Here is a 16,971-nt window from a genome sequence, read left to right as displayed (position 1 = left end):
ACTGGCGTCGAGTCATTTTAATTTTAGAAATGCTTATTTGCTTTCATTTAGTCTTAGTCAGACTGATATTTTGTTATTTTCATTTTTTTAATTTCACACATGATCTGGGCTTGGCAACATCATTGACGTTAGCATGAGCAACGTTCCATGTGATCGGTGTTGGATAACACCTAATCAGACATGCCACGCATTGTGCCCACTCATTCCTAATGTTAACCACCTTTTGTGAGAAATGCTTGTGGAACTGAGGTTCTGTCGGGATCCCCACGGGCGTGTGTGGAAACTAACACTGTCGGTTACAGGTTTTTGTGGGAGGTAATGATTTAATATGTATCGTAGGTCTGTCGTTGATAGATATCCTGCGTTTTACACACGCACTGTACGTTTCCCGTACTTCATCGAAACTGTTCAATGAATATTTCTGCTTAAAGAAAAAACTATTTGGGGATACCAATCAGTATGAAAGAAGGAGCACTTTGTAAGTGGTTTCTTTTCTGTCTGAAAGAGCCAAGAGAGGGCTTCGGTTGTTGTCAAGGATATTTCCGATGACTGTTTCATATGGAAGTGCATTTGGTTTCTATAAAGGGAGCGCTTTATCAGTGAACCGTTTTAAGTTGATTCAGGATAACGAACATAAAACGTCACTAATGACGGGTCAACAAACGTAACATTTCAGGGACAATAAGGTCATCTTCAGTGGTTTTTGACTAATATCTTGATGGAGTCTTAAAGTAACAAATGACCTACATTTATAATTACCACAGTAGAACCAATTTGAAAATTCTCTTAAGGAGTAGTGGCAGGAGAAGTAGAAGTGGAATTTACGGTGACCTACTCTTTGACGAACGTTTCAATGAAATCGTGGCATATGAGCTATGCACACAAATATAATTCTCAGCGCCCTAGGGAGTATAATAATCCAGAGAGATTGTTTATGTTATCAATAACACAGGACGTTAGTATTAAGTGGCACTTCAAGCAGATTTAGAGTAAAAAGAAGGCACAAGAATAAGGGGCACGGGTGGCCCGGTCGTCTAAGGCACCGCGATTCGCACTGCAGAGTTGCGTCCCCTGGACACGCCAGAAACCTATGATTGTGGGTTCGAGTCCCGGTTAGCCACGATTATGTTTCTAGGTTTGTCAGCACCATTCCCGTGCTCGTGGGTTTCACCGAAGTGGTAAACGTGTGAGACCTGCATCACTTCGGACTTTCCTCCCACATTAAGCTGACACGCCGCGATATAACTGGAATACCGTTAAAAGCGGCGTGAAACCCAACTAACTCACTCACTCACTCACAAGAATGAAATTATAGCTCCCAAAATAAACAAAATATGTATGAAAACAATAGAAACTATATCCATTGCAACCAAGTGAAAATAATATCCGGTCATTTAAAAGCTTATAAAGCGTAAAGCGGGTCAACTATACATCACCATATTTGATTGTATTTGTGACCAAGTTAAAAATGTCGCTTTGAACTGATCTGTGTAAATGATTTGGACCCAAAATGGACAACCACCTTAATGATAATCCATTTCAGAAATACCGCATTTCAGGTGAACAGTTTTCGCGAACACCTGGTAGCACAACTGTTTTATAGCGATTCATAACCATATACTCCTGATATAGTCGGAATCGTACAATGGACCTTCTTATGATTTTGCAACTTATAGATGCCCAAAAATATACTTCAGTGTTTTTTTTATTGAACTCCGTTCCCTAAATCACCACATAATTCATTTATATAATATTCTATTCAACTTTGATGACATATAATTTGAAGGAAATGAATAAGGGAACAATGACAAATATAGGAAAAGAGTGAGTGAGTGAGTTTGGTTTTACGCCGCTTTTAGCAATATTCCAGCAATATCACGGGGGGGGACACCAGAAATGGGCTTCACACATTGTACCCATGTCGGGAATCGAACCGGGTCTTCGGAGTGATGAGCGAATGCTTAAACCACTAGGCTACCCCACCGCCCTTAATAGGAAAAGAAGCTTTACTGTCTGTACATTTGAAATAGCGCGCATACAAATTAAACATGTCAGACTCAAATGTTGAGATGTGTTGTCGCATTCCCTTTGAACTGATCCGTGTAAATGATATGGACCCAAAATGGACCCCAACCATAATGATAATCCATTTTCGGAAATACTGCATTTCAGGTGGCCTTCATTTTAATAGAGCGGGACCATTCCCAAGGCAACCACTCTGTTGCAGTGGGTAATTTGAGTCATTTGATACAGTTCATGCATTTTTCAAACGTTTATAAGTTATGTATCAACGCTATTTCCCTTCAACTATTTCTTAAACTTCCTGTTGCATTGCAAAACCAAATACAGACTGCATGTACTTTAAGAAAACCGGTTTAGTGATCAATAGTCCCAAAGAGGCGATCTTGCTTAAATAAGTAGAGCAATAACATGTTATTTCGGTCTACCAGACACTCAGCGGTATTGCTTCGGGATCTCAGAAGCATTACACTCAGTGTATCCTTTTTACCATGATATTGGATTTTTCATACCCGAATCAGATTGGTCAGTTCTTAGCTGAGCAGGATGATGAATGGATGTTTGTCGGAAGAATGTCTATATTTAGCTTCGGAGAAAATCCCTGCCCGCCTTCCATATTCTTGCTGTCAGATTTCATTGTGGATGATAGATGGTAGTGTTAGATTAAGAGTATTGGCTTTTGTCTGGTGGAAGATGGTTTCCTCTATAGCTATACTGTGTTGTGTATATTGTCACAGGGCACAGACCTCTGTCAGTAAAACGTATTGAAATTGATGGTACACGGATATGGTCTATTTGATATGGTGCTTGAAAAAGATATTATCAGGATTACTGTTATGCAGGCCCTTGATGCGAATATGACTTGATTTGCCGGAACTGATTGAATTGGTATGTGAGTGAGTGAATATACTAGCACTATTCCCGCTATATATAAATAATCGAGGACCAGACAATCGTGTGATTGACATCATGAGAGTGTTTCATTAAATTATATACAGTGTAACAAATAAATGTTTATGTTCACACATGCAACTATATGGTTCCAGATAAGGTCGCTGATCAAGGTGTGTGTCAGCCATGTCCTATGACCATGGTTTGAATCCCAGGTTGGCATTGTTTATGATTCTAGATCTGAAAGCACCATCCAATGATTGTCAGTGATAAACATCCTCGAGCTGACACGTTCTGATATAACTGAAATACTGTTTAGACCCAATTCCTTCATATGAATATAAATGTCGTACTGCTTACAGTCGCCTCAAAATATACCTACCATCCACTCTAAAGAGTTCAAAACGCATACATACAAATGTTTTTTCGTCCGAGTTGACACAAGAAGTTTCAGCCGTGGAAATAATAAAAAGTCAAAATGGTTTTTTTTTAAGAAAGTATAAAATATTTATTTGTGATACATGTGTAAACTGTTTATAAATGCGACAGAGTAATGGCAGTATACTTCCATCGCCTGTAACCATATTTGTAGATCGATGCTTGAATCTGGATCCTCAAAGTCAGTGACAGGGTTGTTGAACACTTGAGAAAAAGAAAAAAATATATATGTAACGATTCATGAAAAGTACATTATTTATACTTTGATATGTTGGAGATGGGTCCAACAGCCATGTCCTTTTTCAATGTATATTCAATTGAATCACAGGTTCTCATTATGTAAATGTATACATTAATGTTATTAAAACCGCGTTCATCCAGTGGAAGTGCGTCTGCCTGTGAGAGCAGAAGGTCGGGGGTTCGATCCCCGGCCGTGCCATAGCAAAACCCGTTAAGAGACGGTACTTGGTGTCACCCTGCCTGGCGCTCGGCATTAGTGCCAAAATGGTCAATGCCACGTTTAACCCAATTTCACCTCACCTAACACGGTCCAATTTAGCCACCACTTACGTTCGAGCAGTGCTTGGGAAATATTCTAAGCAGGGTCCCATTCGGCCCTTCTGAAAGAGTTGAATGCAAGAAAGATGTTTGAAGACAAGAAATATGTCATGTGATCTGCGGCCCTCGACACAGAGGGAGAACATGTCCTCAAAAGAAATCACCAACAACTGTCTGTACCAAATGATTCGTACCTTATTCAGCACTTTGACATCCAGTAGTAATGGTTGGCACTTGCAGATGGTTGGCTCTTAGCCGAAGAACCAATAGGGTTGATATGGATAGAAATCATCGTCATAGAAGTCATCGAAGTCGTAGATATCGTCATAAAAATCATCATCATATCCATAATAAGGCAGATAGAACGCCGTCGTCATAGCAACAGTGATGAGGAGGAAAACCATTATTTGTCCAAGCATTTTGTTTTTTTCTGAAATATATACATAAATTGTATATGCAAGTGTATAAGATATAGTTACTACCACTTCAAATATGCTTCTGTAATGCAAGCACGGGAAAGTGTGTTGAATGCTCGAAATTACATTCAGTTCAGTGAAAGACGTAATGCCCTTGAAGGTAATTGTTAACGAGATATACTTGAAGCCTCAGTGTAGTGATTTGTTGTCGTGCTATTCTGATTGACATGGCCTTTAGAGACTCATCTTATTGATTAACCTGATTTCAAGTAAGCATGGAGAATCAAAGGCTACCACCACCCGAGAAAGTCTATAATGATACTAGCTGTATTAATAGGCATCATTGCTTTTGTATTTGATATTTTATCAAGTATATATATATATTTTATATTTCAAGTTATCAAGTTTTTGTGTGTATGTGTGTTGGGAGGGGGATTCCTTTATCTAATAAATACTGTATCCCCCGTCGAACTGAAAAGATATACATATGCCTTCATTGTAGGAAAAGACATTATGTGCCTCAAACAAAAATGCCATAATTTGTCTCGCAGCTTCCCCGCTTCCCCTACCCAAAGCCTTCTTTCTCTTTCTCTTTCTCTTCCTCTTACAAAATACAATATTTTCGTCTGAAGGAGACCAGCTTGCTTGAATTATACGCATATGCTACACATGTCCAACTGACATAAAATTATTATAAACTCATTTAAGTGCATTAAATACTTACTCACGGATATATACACACAAAAATGTTTCGTACTGATGACATAATAAAAAATAAAATACTCACACGTTTTGTAGTCTCGACACTTTGGCACAGACTGTTGTCTTGACCACTCATAGCATTTGTGATGTTATATACCATTTAGAGAAAATACTATGCCAATTATGCACAAACAACAAAGTACTAAATCCACATTGCCCCTCAGGGATGGATCCTGTCCCGGTACATAAACCTTCATTCGAATCCCCACACGGGAGAGAGTCTGACATATTTGTTGTATAGATTTACATTGTAGCTACAAAATATGATAAAATGTCATGGTGACGCAATAACCCAGGTACATATTCTGGATTTATTAATTGCATTTCTTATTCCTACATTGGAAAATGTTATCCCGTTTTTGTTTCACAATAAATTATCTTATGACAGGTTGGCATGACCTGCATTAAAAGTCGAGGCATCAATCATAAAAAAACACTGGCTGGACATTGAATTATGTTTTATTGTCCTATCGTCTGGACCACGAATATCTTTGTGCATTCCACAAGATGATAATTTACCCTTTACCTACAGGCACATTCCTGTCACTTTTCTGAGTGCATTTCAACACACAGCACGTCTCAACGCTGGTCAACATGCATGCATTATGTCATCAACAGAAATGACCATATGTATATATATATATATATATATATATATATATATATATATAGAAAGTCATACAACTGGTATTCAGATGATAAACATGATCGACCCATTCTTGACCCAGGGAAGTGTGTGGGTGTGGGTGTGGGTTTGGGTGTGGGTTTGGGTGTGGGTGTGGGTGTGGGTGTGGGTGTTGGTGTAGATTTGTTTGAGCCATGCTCGGCGGAACGATTTAAAAAATAGTCAAAAGAGGGCATATTATGTCATTCCAGGATTTTCAGCATGATAGTTCGCTTCTAATAAAATCCTATATTTTGTGTCGGTATAGTTTAAATTGAATATACAAAATCGTGTACTTTGTGCTTGATTGCACCATACATACAGTTGAACTATGACATTTGAACTTTTAATTAAGTAACAATGCAGTTTTCTGTGCAGACAGGTACGATGTCACTAGGGCAGCAAACGGGGTGTGTGTAGGGCTGCAATTATAAATGCTATTGTTCAAAGATTTAAATGTCACCAACTGATGGAAATGAATAAGGGATCACTGGCTGCCAAATATGCGTTGGAAACAATGCACACAAGCACATCTCAAGATTTGAGTCTAACATGTGTTGAATTCTTGTGAGCGCTTTATAATGTAGCCCCCCCCCCATCTATTTATTTATTAACCAAATGATTTTGTTCGACGCCATGGAGTTAGGAGTTATCTCCTTTGATATTCTGTTTGTAGCTGTCAAGTGATGTACAGGAACAACAATGTGACACTTCCAACGTTGTCACTACCATGAAACGGTACTGCGTTGTCAGCACAATGGTTTTGAGTTTCTGCAACAACAAAGGAATTTACACTTTACACTCTCGCAAAAGTAGCGGTTTCGATTTTCGAGGTCAGTGCAAAAGGTGAATGTAAATACTCGGTGAACGTCACTGAAATATTGTTGGAATATTGTTAAATGGAGCAAAACAACTCTGCCGCGTCACACAAAGAGAGGATATATTCCCCTTTTCTTGTCATAAAACATGTTTATATCTTCGAGTGATCTGACAAAGTGGATATTTTCCTGAGCGGCACAGATCAGGGAATGAAATATACAAAGTCATGTTATTCAACAGGAAAAGGGAAAATTTCTATTTCGTTTTAGATAATGATAAGATAATTTACATCACATAATGTATAAAACAATTTTGTTTAGTTTCAAATTTAGTTCAAACATTTTTCGGATATTTGTTCTTTACCATGTAGTGATTCAATACGGATATTTCCATTAAACTATTTGTTAATACATAGGCAAAATAATCAACTGAGTTGACTTTATATCACCTACTGACTGGTAATCCCAAGGGAGGTATTTTGCGGACATTATTACAGCCAATGTCGTTTTTGGTCTACTAGGCACTCAACGACATTGTTTCAGATTCCTAGAAGCATAACACTCAGTGTGTCCTTTTTACCTGATATTGGATTTTTCATGCCCAATTCATACTGGGCGAAGATATATGTAAGTATGGCTCTCAAGCCATAAGTAAGTATGTTCTGAGCTTAACAGGATGATGAATGGTTATTTGTCTGAAGAGTGTCTATTTACTGCTATTTATTGCTCACCGCTCTCCTTCCATATTTGTGCCTCCAGGTTTCATTGTGGATGATAGATGGTAGTGTTAGATTAAGAGTATTGGCTTTTGTCTGGTGGACGATGGTTTCCTTCATAGCTATACTGTGTTGTGTGTATATCACAGGGCACACAGCTCTGTCAGTAAAACGTATTGACACCTATGGCGCGCGGATATGGTCTATCTTACGTTTTTCACAGCACATGCATTTTCGTTCCTACGCAATGCTGTGATATACCTTTTTAATTTTCAATGTGAAAAAGAAGCGACAAAACACTTTCTATAATCATGAGACATCTCTCCCAGAAGCAGAGTCCATTGCACGATTCCGGGTGATCTTTGCTATGATATTGAGCAGCTTGAAGATAGCAGCGGGTTCGTCTTTAGCTATAGGATTTTTCCAATAACTAAACACAAACTTTGTATTGATATTGTTATTGCTAAAAGATTGACGGGAAGACAAGAAGACAATATCTTTGTCGGTGCTGTTTAGATTCTAGATACTGGACAGAACTTAGCACCTAAACGACTGTTTTAACATAGGTTAGACTACTATATATTTGTCAGTTTGATAGACATACACTCAATAAGGAAACTACTGCTTGAATAACAAAACTGATTTTGAAAGATGGTCACACATCTGCTGTCATTTTTTTAGAGGAGTTACAGTGTATTTGATCCCATTACTGTAGCTATTTAACATGCAGCCTTTGAATCACGAGCCCACTGCTGTCCCATGTTTAGCTATTCGTTTTAGAATAGCTAAAAACGTCCCCGCTGCTAACTTCAGGTTGCTGTGATGTTGCTGGAAAAAATCAGCATGAAATCAGCGGTGGATAAACAGAATAATTTGATACATGTTCATTGGGATGTCATGCCTAGTCTTGTCTTTAGGGAGCAACAATTGGCTGTGCAGAATTACGTCCTTTAGGCATCCCTCAGATGAACTATGACCCTGGGCTCGAATCTCAGAATATCCCAGATCATATTTCTCGGTTTTTGTTCGACCTTTCCTCCACATCAATTTGACACGCAATGATATAACTGAAAACTTGTTCACATTGGCGTTACACCAAACTCCAAACGGTTTCTTGGAATTCTTGTGAGCGCTTTATAATGTAGCCCCCCCCCCCCCCCCCCCCCCCCCGGTTTCGATTTTCGAGGTCAGTGCAAAAGGTGAATGTAAATACTCGGTGAACGTCACTGAAATATTGTTGGAAAATTGTTAAATGGAGCAAAACAACTCTGCCGCGTCACACAAAGAGAGGATATATTCCCCTTTTCTTGTCATATAATATGTTTATATCTTCGAGTGATCTGACAAAGTGGATATTTTCCTGAGCGGCACAGATCAGGGGATGAAATATACAAAGTCATGTTATTCAACAGGAAAAGGGAAAATTTCCATTTCGTTTTAGATAATGATAAGATAATTTACATCACATAATGTATAAAACAATTTTGTTTAGTTTCAAATTTAGTTCAAACATTTTTCGGATATTTGTTCTTTACCATGTAGTGATTCAATACGGATATTTCCATTAAACTATTTGTTAATACATAAGCAAAATAATCAACTGAGTTGACTTTATATCACCTACTGACTGGTAATCCCAAGGGAGGTATTTTGCGGACATTATTACAGCCAATGTCGTTTTTGGTCTACTAGGCACTCAACGACATTGTTTCAGAATCCTAGAAGCATAACACTCAGTGGGTCCTTTTTACCTGATATTGCATTTTTCATGCCCAATTCATACTGGGCGAAGATATATGTAAGTATGGCTCTCAAGCCATAAGTAAGTATGTTCTGAGCTTAACAGGATGATGAATGGTTATTTGTCTGAAGAGTGTCTATTTACTGCTATTTATTGCTCACCGCTCTCCTTCCATATTTGTGCCTCCAGGTTTCATCGTGGATGATAGATGGTAGTGTTAGATTAAGAGTATTGGCTTTTGTCTGGTGGACGATGGTTTCCTCCATAGCTATACCGTGTTGTGTGTATATCACAGGGCACATACCTCTGTCAGTAAAACGTATTGACACCTATGGCACGCGGATATGGTCTATCTTACGTTTTTCACAGCACATGCATTTTCGTTCCTACGCAATGCTATGATATACATTTTTAATTTTCAATGTGAAATAGAAGCGACAAAACACTTTCTATAATCATAAGACATTGCACGATTCCGACTATATCATGACCATGTGTTTATGAATCACCCGGTCACACACACATGCAAAGGCAAATCAATTGTTCACCTGACATAACAAGGGAACACACGGTACAGTATCAATCCACTGACTGAACATTGATTGATTTATTACTCTTTTAACATGTAGACCGCGGGTATCTTCTTACATTCGTCAAGTTGACCATTTCCTCCGAAGGACATATTTATGTCCCTGAGAGCGTTTCAGCGCTCAGTACGGCACATCACAGGTCATCTGGCATGGCTAGGGACATTTATGGCAACAACACAAATGACCATACGAATAAACAGATATACATCATGCGCTTTATGTATATTGGTGTATATGAGTATTTGATGTAAGTGAATATCATATGTCCGGTTATTCGGAGCTTACAAATGTGAGTGAGTGAGTGAGTGAGTGAGTGAGTGAGTGAGAACGAGTACAGTGTTGATAACACCGAAAAGTGTTGATAACACTGAAAACCTAATCAAGGCGAATTTGGGATTCAAACCAGTCAAGGATTCTGACATTCCTAAGGAACGAAACTCTGCTAAGTGTCCTGTACGACTCCTCCTCCACCTTCACCCCTCCCAACCACCCCACCCCCGTGCTACCCGTGTCTCTCCGAGAGCTCGAGCAAGACTTCATAGTTATGTAAAATGTTATAGTCTCAAAGATACAGTTTTTTAGCGTTTTTTAAACACTTCTAAAGCAACGAAATAAGCAGTGCAAAAGCTTCCTGTAGAGACCGAAGCACAATCACTGCCGTGTATGGACATGGTTTTACCGTGACATCATGTGACCTATACGTCTTAATGCAGCCACGGCGTAAATCGTTCTTAGCGCTATCAATCTCGTGTTTCATATGTCTATACGAGCATTCAGATAAAATGAAATAGTACAGGACATCGGAATTGCATGTGAGAATTCGTTTTCAAAGCACTTAAATTCACGGATGAACACAGGTTACATATAGTAAAAATAAAAGCATTTTCATAACGTTGAATTGCTTTGACATTTATCCAGATTGCAATGTTAAGGAGATCATGAAAGTACTGCGCAAAAGAAAGTATACACTTAACACCTGGATTTGACCAAACAATTACAAACATTATCAACAAGTTACCAGGCTGAAAACAGTCACCGAAAGACTGCAAACTTAAGGTCCAAAACACCGTACCCGTATTAAATACCTCACCATCGAACAACCGTTTTTTGTTTGTTTCATTTTTAGTCATCATCATACTTTGGTATGTGCTTTATCTTCCCCGGCAGTTTATATAAAAGCTGTTTTCCATTTGGCGGAAGTTTTATAATTATAAAACGGGCCGGCCGTTTAATATCCCACGGTATTGGGAGGGGGAGTTCTGTTTGAGACAGCATGTCTAGAGGACGATCTTTTTAACCCAAGGACAAATTATTTGTTTCAAAATCAGCTTCGTGTTATATATTATTGTCTTATTAATTCTTACACTGGTCCTGATTGTTTTAAACACGATGGAATTGTGTCTGGGAACTTCTACAAATTCATGTCAGTATTTGTCGCACTTTGTGTGTGGTTGTCGTTATTTCATGGTCACATGATTAGTAGGAACAATACACTTTTGTTGTAAGAACGAAACAACCACGTCGCACATGCAAAGTTGTCACAATTATTGTGATCACACCAACACAATATCCCAACAAAGTTAGCACAATGATATTGGTTCCAGAACTACAAAGGGGCAATAAGAATGGTGTTTAAAAAGACCAGAGTTCGCTGCTACAGATTTCTGGTGATCTTTGCTATGATATTGAGCAGCTTGAAGATAGCAGCGGGTTCGTCTTTAGCTATATGATTTTTCCAATAACCAGTGCGCTTTCCGACTTAAGCCTATCTCGCACACGGGGAAGCACTTGTACTATTAGGGTAAAAAAGGGTAATGATTAAATAAAGAAGTGCAATCTATTTTCTATATATATTTGTAGATATGAAGCATTCTAGTTAATTGTGGATGCACCGGGCAGACAGAATTGTGTTTATTTCCAGGCCATCCTGATCGTCGTTTACTACTATAAGGTGTATGGTTGGAGGCAAGATCAAAGGCGCCGCACAGCATTTATTAGATAACAGACGGGGTCGTCCGTTTCGCTTTGAACAACCACCCCACCTGTCTGTAGGAGTTATATAATCGGTGCGCAAATAATTGTGTCAAGTCCACTGCCGGGCTGATGCGGTGTCAGTGTCAGCGATGAACATGAATGCTCAAATTATAGACTTGTAGCACTCACAAGTTGCTTAGCCAAATTATTTGAAAAGTGTATATTCAATTCTCTGATAACAGGAAATATAACCTTAGGAAAAGATTCAACATACAAACAATCAAATGTAGAACACAGTCCTATGCTTATTATCATTTTTTCTGGATATGATCAACCTGCGGAACCCTCTATCCGATGAAGTAACTAATGCTCGCTCATTAAAAGAAATCAAATCCTTAATTAATCGTTCTGATGCAATTATTAATAATTTTGACTTCAAATATTTTCATAGATCATGCCAAATTGTCCACTGTCGCCTTAGGCTCGGCTGCAGTGACTTAAACGCATCAGACGCAACGCAATGTATCAGACATACCAGACTGCACTTGTGGATATCACCTTGAAGATGCAATTCACTTTTTCTATAACTGTTAAAAAATACGATAATATCAGAAACACTGTGTATTTCTACACACATGGGTATGGTCTAAAAATTATATTACATGGCAGTAGTTAAGCAGTTCTACAAACATGTCTCTTCTTAAATCAGTTCATGACATCATTGTCAAAAGCAAAAGGTTTGAGTAGCTTAAGTTTATGCATGTAGTAAAGGAAAACTGCATTACCTTATTTCAAAGACACCACTTGCTTGCTTTCATTTGTGCATTTTGTATGTTTATGTTCATCACTCTCTTATATATATCCAGCGGTTGTTAAGTTGTTACCTGGAGAGGTATTACATAAGCATGTTTTGCTTTTTTACCGATACAGATTTCTTTTGAAATAAAAATACGTTTAAGCCAACACAGCTAACGGTAAAACACATGATTGTAAACTATTCAAAAAGGGGCACTAATCTCTGGCTTCTTCTCGGGTGTCGGACTCAAACTCATTTATTCTTAGAATAACATGACATACAATTATCTACAATTTTTATTATGTACAATTTAATAAAAATAGGATACGTGGATACTAATACAATTTACCAATTGTATTGTACACATTGTTAAGGAATTTAGATAGGCCTTTAAGATTTCTTACACTGTTAGTGGTCATAATTTTCTTAAATGTTTGGAAACTTAAGATATTGCTTATTTAAGAGTTCATATCGCCGTTGGTGAAAAGCTTCACATCGGATGTAATGCAATTCATCTCCCACGGCGATAGAATCACAGAGTGGACACTGGTTGTCTTCCCTGGGAATGTTCAGCCATCGACCAGTTTCAACTGGTACTCCTTGGTTAGAAAGTTCTGACTTTTAGTATTGGAAGAAATATTGATTTTGAGAGCAGTAGATATTTCGCAAATGAAGGTTGATTCTTCAGGTAGCACGACCTTTGGATTTCCGCTTGGGCTTACTAGCTGCCGTGAGTCAATTTGCTCGTTAACGCAACCGAGCGTGACAAGAGACTGGGCTACCAGTCTGCAAGGACAGCTAAATAAACTTACGCATTTTTGAAAACTGATTGGTTACCCGTGATCTATGAAGATTTCAACAAAGGGCGCATGGTAATTAATTTCTTCAGCCTAAACAAACAGACAAATAACGGCGAAAGCTCATCGGATGTCGTCATTTGGAAATACCCCTGATTGTTACAGTTTGATAATAAAAAAGTATCCCTGAGTGAAAGCATTTGCGGATTTCGGATTGCGTGGATGATACAATTACTACTCCCTTGTTGTCATCCACATTTTCTGGTATAACCCTACACTTGTGTATTTGTCGTAATTCACTTGCTGCTCAGTTAATGAATTTATAACATGTATACTTAGTTGTAGCACAACTCAGATTACCCGATAAAGGTTCAAATTTGGTCTTTCTTGTACGTGGGGTAATTATTTAATCTAAATCCAGGTTTGAAGTGAGGTGGAATGTGAGTTATGCACGTCGCAGCCCAGCAAGTGATGTATGATCAGTTGCTTTACTTTTTTTGTAAATCAACTGATCATTCCCAGACATCAAAGGATCAACAGGAAATACGTTGATTGATTAATTACTGTTATCTTGCACAGTGGATACGTCAAAAGTAAGTGTTTACATGTGAAGGTAGGGTTACTAAACCTAGGGAATACTCATATCATGGCGTGAAGTACAGATGTAAAAACAACATACAGTCAAGTCTCGTTAATCCGACACTCGTTAATCCGACGCTCGGCTTTATCCGACACAAATGATGAGAACCGATTGATTCAGCGCTATTTAGTCCCGTTAATCCGACATTCTCGCACTCCGACTCCGACACACCTAATTTGCAACGAATTACTGAAATCACTCATTAATCAGTCTCGTTAATCCGACACAGTGGTCAGCGTACTCCGTGGTCATCTGCCCGCGAGTACACAACCCCGTGTTTTGACACGCACCGGCTGCAGAGATTAACTTTATCAATTAACACTAGATGCCAGGATCATAAAGAATTTCAAGCTTTATTATAAGAAACAAATGAAATTACACCTCGACAATGTTGATGCTGAAGGACCATCGAATGTACTTTGTTCAAAGGGTAACCGATAATACACTGACTAGTTGTTCATTGTTATCTAACTCAATGTATGTTTTTAAGAACCGTGGACATTATAAAAATAGTTGTCACGTGGGCTTTCTCAGCTAACTTGGCACCTATGTGAAACAATTGAAACAAAATAAGTGATCAGTTAAGAAACAAACACGGGTTATACTATTCGATACATTTAAATAACGTTTAAAAACGATATATTTAAATATTTTAATATATTTCATATATATTCCAAATATTGTTTCCAAATATTGTTTCCAAATAATTATTATTAAAGTATTTGATTCTCACATAGACATTTTACATCGAATAAGTATTTTTGTACAGCTGCAGACGCAATGGATATTGTTCCTGTATGTTGATATTCCCGGATACATTATAACTTTGGTAGGTTGTTATAATGATATTTGCATTTTGTTTTCATTCATTCGCTGCAGCTTTGAACAGAATCATTCTTGTTCCTTTCCGTTTGGTTGGGAAGGTTTTCGATGCGCGATAGACGGTGTTTTCACAAGTATTTTCTTTTGTAAGCGTGTATATGTTACAGTCAATGTGTAAAATATGATTCACTCAGGCAATTTATTAAATATCTAAATATTTCAGTCATTTTACAAATTGACTGAATAATCCATTCATTTATTTAACCGACTGACTAAAAATGATAAAGACGACCAAGAGAGCTTAAACACATCACAATATATTAATTATGCTAAGAAAAGAAGCCAAACAATACAGAACTGTACTTGGTGATGGTATTAAACATATTTGGAATTCGTTATCATATTAATAAAGATGGACATATTTTTCAGTTAATTTGTGAAATAAACTGAATATTTAGGCGTTTTAATACATTTCCTTAGTGAAATCTGTTTACATTTTGAATGTAAACATATACACACGGTAAAATAAGCAATGTTCAGTGAAATATTTACTCTGTGTTGCAAGTCAAAATAGTGTACACGAAGATTGCACAATTACTAAGCAAGTGACTTATCAAAACTGCATCACCATTACCGATGCTCCCCACAAATATACCTACATTTCAAAAACTGTATTTCATTTTTGTTGATCAGTGTGACCATACGTCCTTCTACTTTCAATTAAAATGCGCTTACGAATGGCGAGCACAGGTCGCGAACAAGTCTAGATTTCTGCTATATCATCCGGGTACTCACTGGGAAAATACAGTAATGCACAGGTAACAACTACTCCCGCGGAATTGCTTTAGATCAGTGTCCTTTGTACGTTGAAATACTATATATTGTGAAAGACAAAATGATGTATCAAGGATCAAGTAGAAGATACATTGACCGTTGCGCTGGGAGTTTATTCAACAGACCGTGAAAATAACACTGCTGTATCTTATTATTTATTTTAGATGATGCAGGCAAAGCTCACTTCTCCTGGCGGCCATTATCAAACGGCCAGCTAAAACACAACCCCGCGCTTACGTCTACAGGTCTCTTCCTGTAGTACGGTAATTAGTATTCTCTCCCTCAAGTGTATCCTCAATGATATAACCCACCCTCATTAATTACATGCTGCTCTTTTCCAGCCTCACGGCTATGGAGCTGTGATAAAGAGTCCAAGTCATCATAAAGTAATCAGGGTCCAATAAAAACAATGCGCCGCCAAACCTCATACATATTATCACTGAAAGTCGTACTACAGACGGTTAATGTCAAATCACAATAAAAGCATTTCAATTGCAATAACATGTTCCAGGACCATGTATTCTCTTAATTAACACCATCGGATTTAGAAGCAATGGTCGTATAAAACAAAACAGATCTATTTAATCGCAACAGTATTCATGTTATTCCCACAAAATCACATAAAGAAAGGAGACATTAGGAAATACATGTGTATTATCATTTTTCGTCAGGATAACAAAATTTTCTCTCCTTGTTACCACCTCCAGGTTCAGCTTAAGACGGGTCCTCCTTTGGTCAAAAGTTTGTTCCCCCTCTAATGAGTGTGTCACGCGTTGCACACGAGTGGCGGACGGGGTGCACACTGGTTGCGTAACGCGTTGCCCATGCGTGTAAGGGGAATGAACTTCTAGGCAGTAGTGTAAGGTCCAAAACACCGTACCCGTATTAAATACCTCACCATCGAACAACCGTTTTTTGTTTGTTTCATTTTTAGTCATCATCATACTTTGGTATGTGCTTTATCTTCCCCGGCAGTTTATATAAAAGCTGTTTTCCATTTGGCGGAAGTTTTATAATTATAAAACGGGCCGACCGTTTAATATCCCACGGGATTGGGAGGGGGAGTTCTGTTTGAGACAGCATGTCTAGAGGACGATCTTTTTAACCCAAGGACAAATTATTTGTTTCAAAATCAGCTTCGTGTTATATATTATTGTCTTATTAATTCTTACACTGGTCCTGATTGTTTTAAACACGATGGAATTGTGTCTGGGAACTTCTACAAATTCATGTCAGTATTTGTCGCACTTTGTGTGTGGTTGTCGTTATTTCATGGTCACATGATTAGTAGGAACAATACACTTTTGTTGTAAGAACGAAACAACCACGTCGCACATGCAAAGTTGTCACAATTATTGTGATCACACCAACACAATATCCCAACAAAGTTAGCACAATGATATTGGTTCCAGAACTACAAAGGGGCAATAAGAATGGTGTTTAAAAAGACCAGAGTTCGCTGCTACAGATTTCTGGTGATCTTTGCTATGATATT

The 16,971-nt window shown here is 38.0% G+C and overlaps 1 protein-coding gene and 1 long non-coding RNA gene across 5 annotated transcripts in view; one reads left to right on the top strand and one right to left on the bottom strand.

Moving 5' to 3' along the window:
* The window catches only part of LOC124148049 (PDF receptor-like), a 257,692-nt gene that overhangs the window by 115,989 nt on the left and 124,732 nt on the right, over positions 1 to 16,971 (top strand). The window lies entirely within an intron of this gene.
* LOC124148053 lies at positions 3,392 to 5,188 on the bottom strand. The gene is made up of 3 exons (XR_006862916.2): positions 5,110 to 5,188; positions 4,101 to 4,336; positions 3,392 to 3,552 (listed from the first exon to the last, which is right to left on the bottom strand). It is a non-coding gene; the product is annotated as an uncharacterized LOC124148053 (long non-coding RNA).

The sequence above is a fragment of the Haliotis rufescens genome, unplaced genomic scaffold, assembly GCF_023055435.1.
Source record: "Haliotis rufescens isolate VD_foot unplaced genomic scaffold, xgHalRufe1.0.p SCAF_10, whole genome shotgun sequence".
In the NCBI taxonomy this organism is placed as follows: Eukaryota; Metazoa; Mollusca; class Gastropoda; order Lepetellida; family Haliotidae; genus Haliotis; species Haliotis rufescens.
Note: the sequence above shows the minus strand (reverse complement) of the source record. Positions and strands in the feature narration are given on the sequence as shown.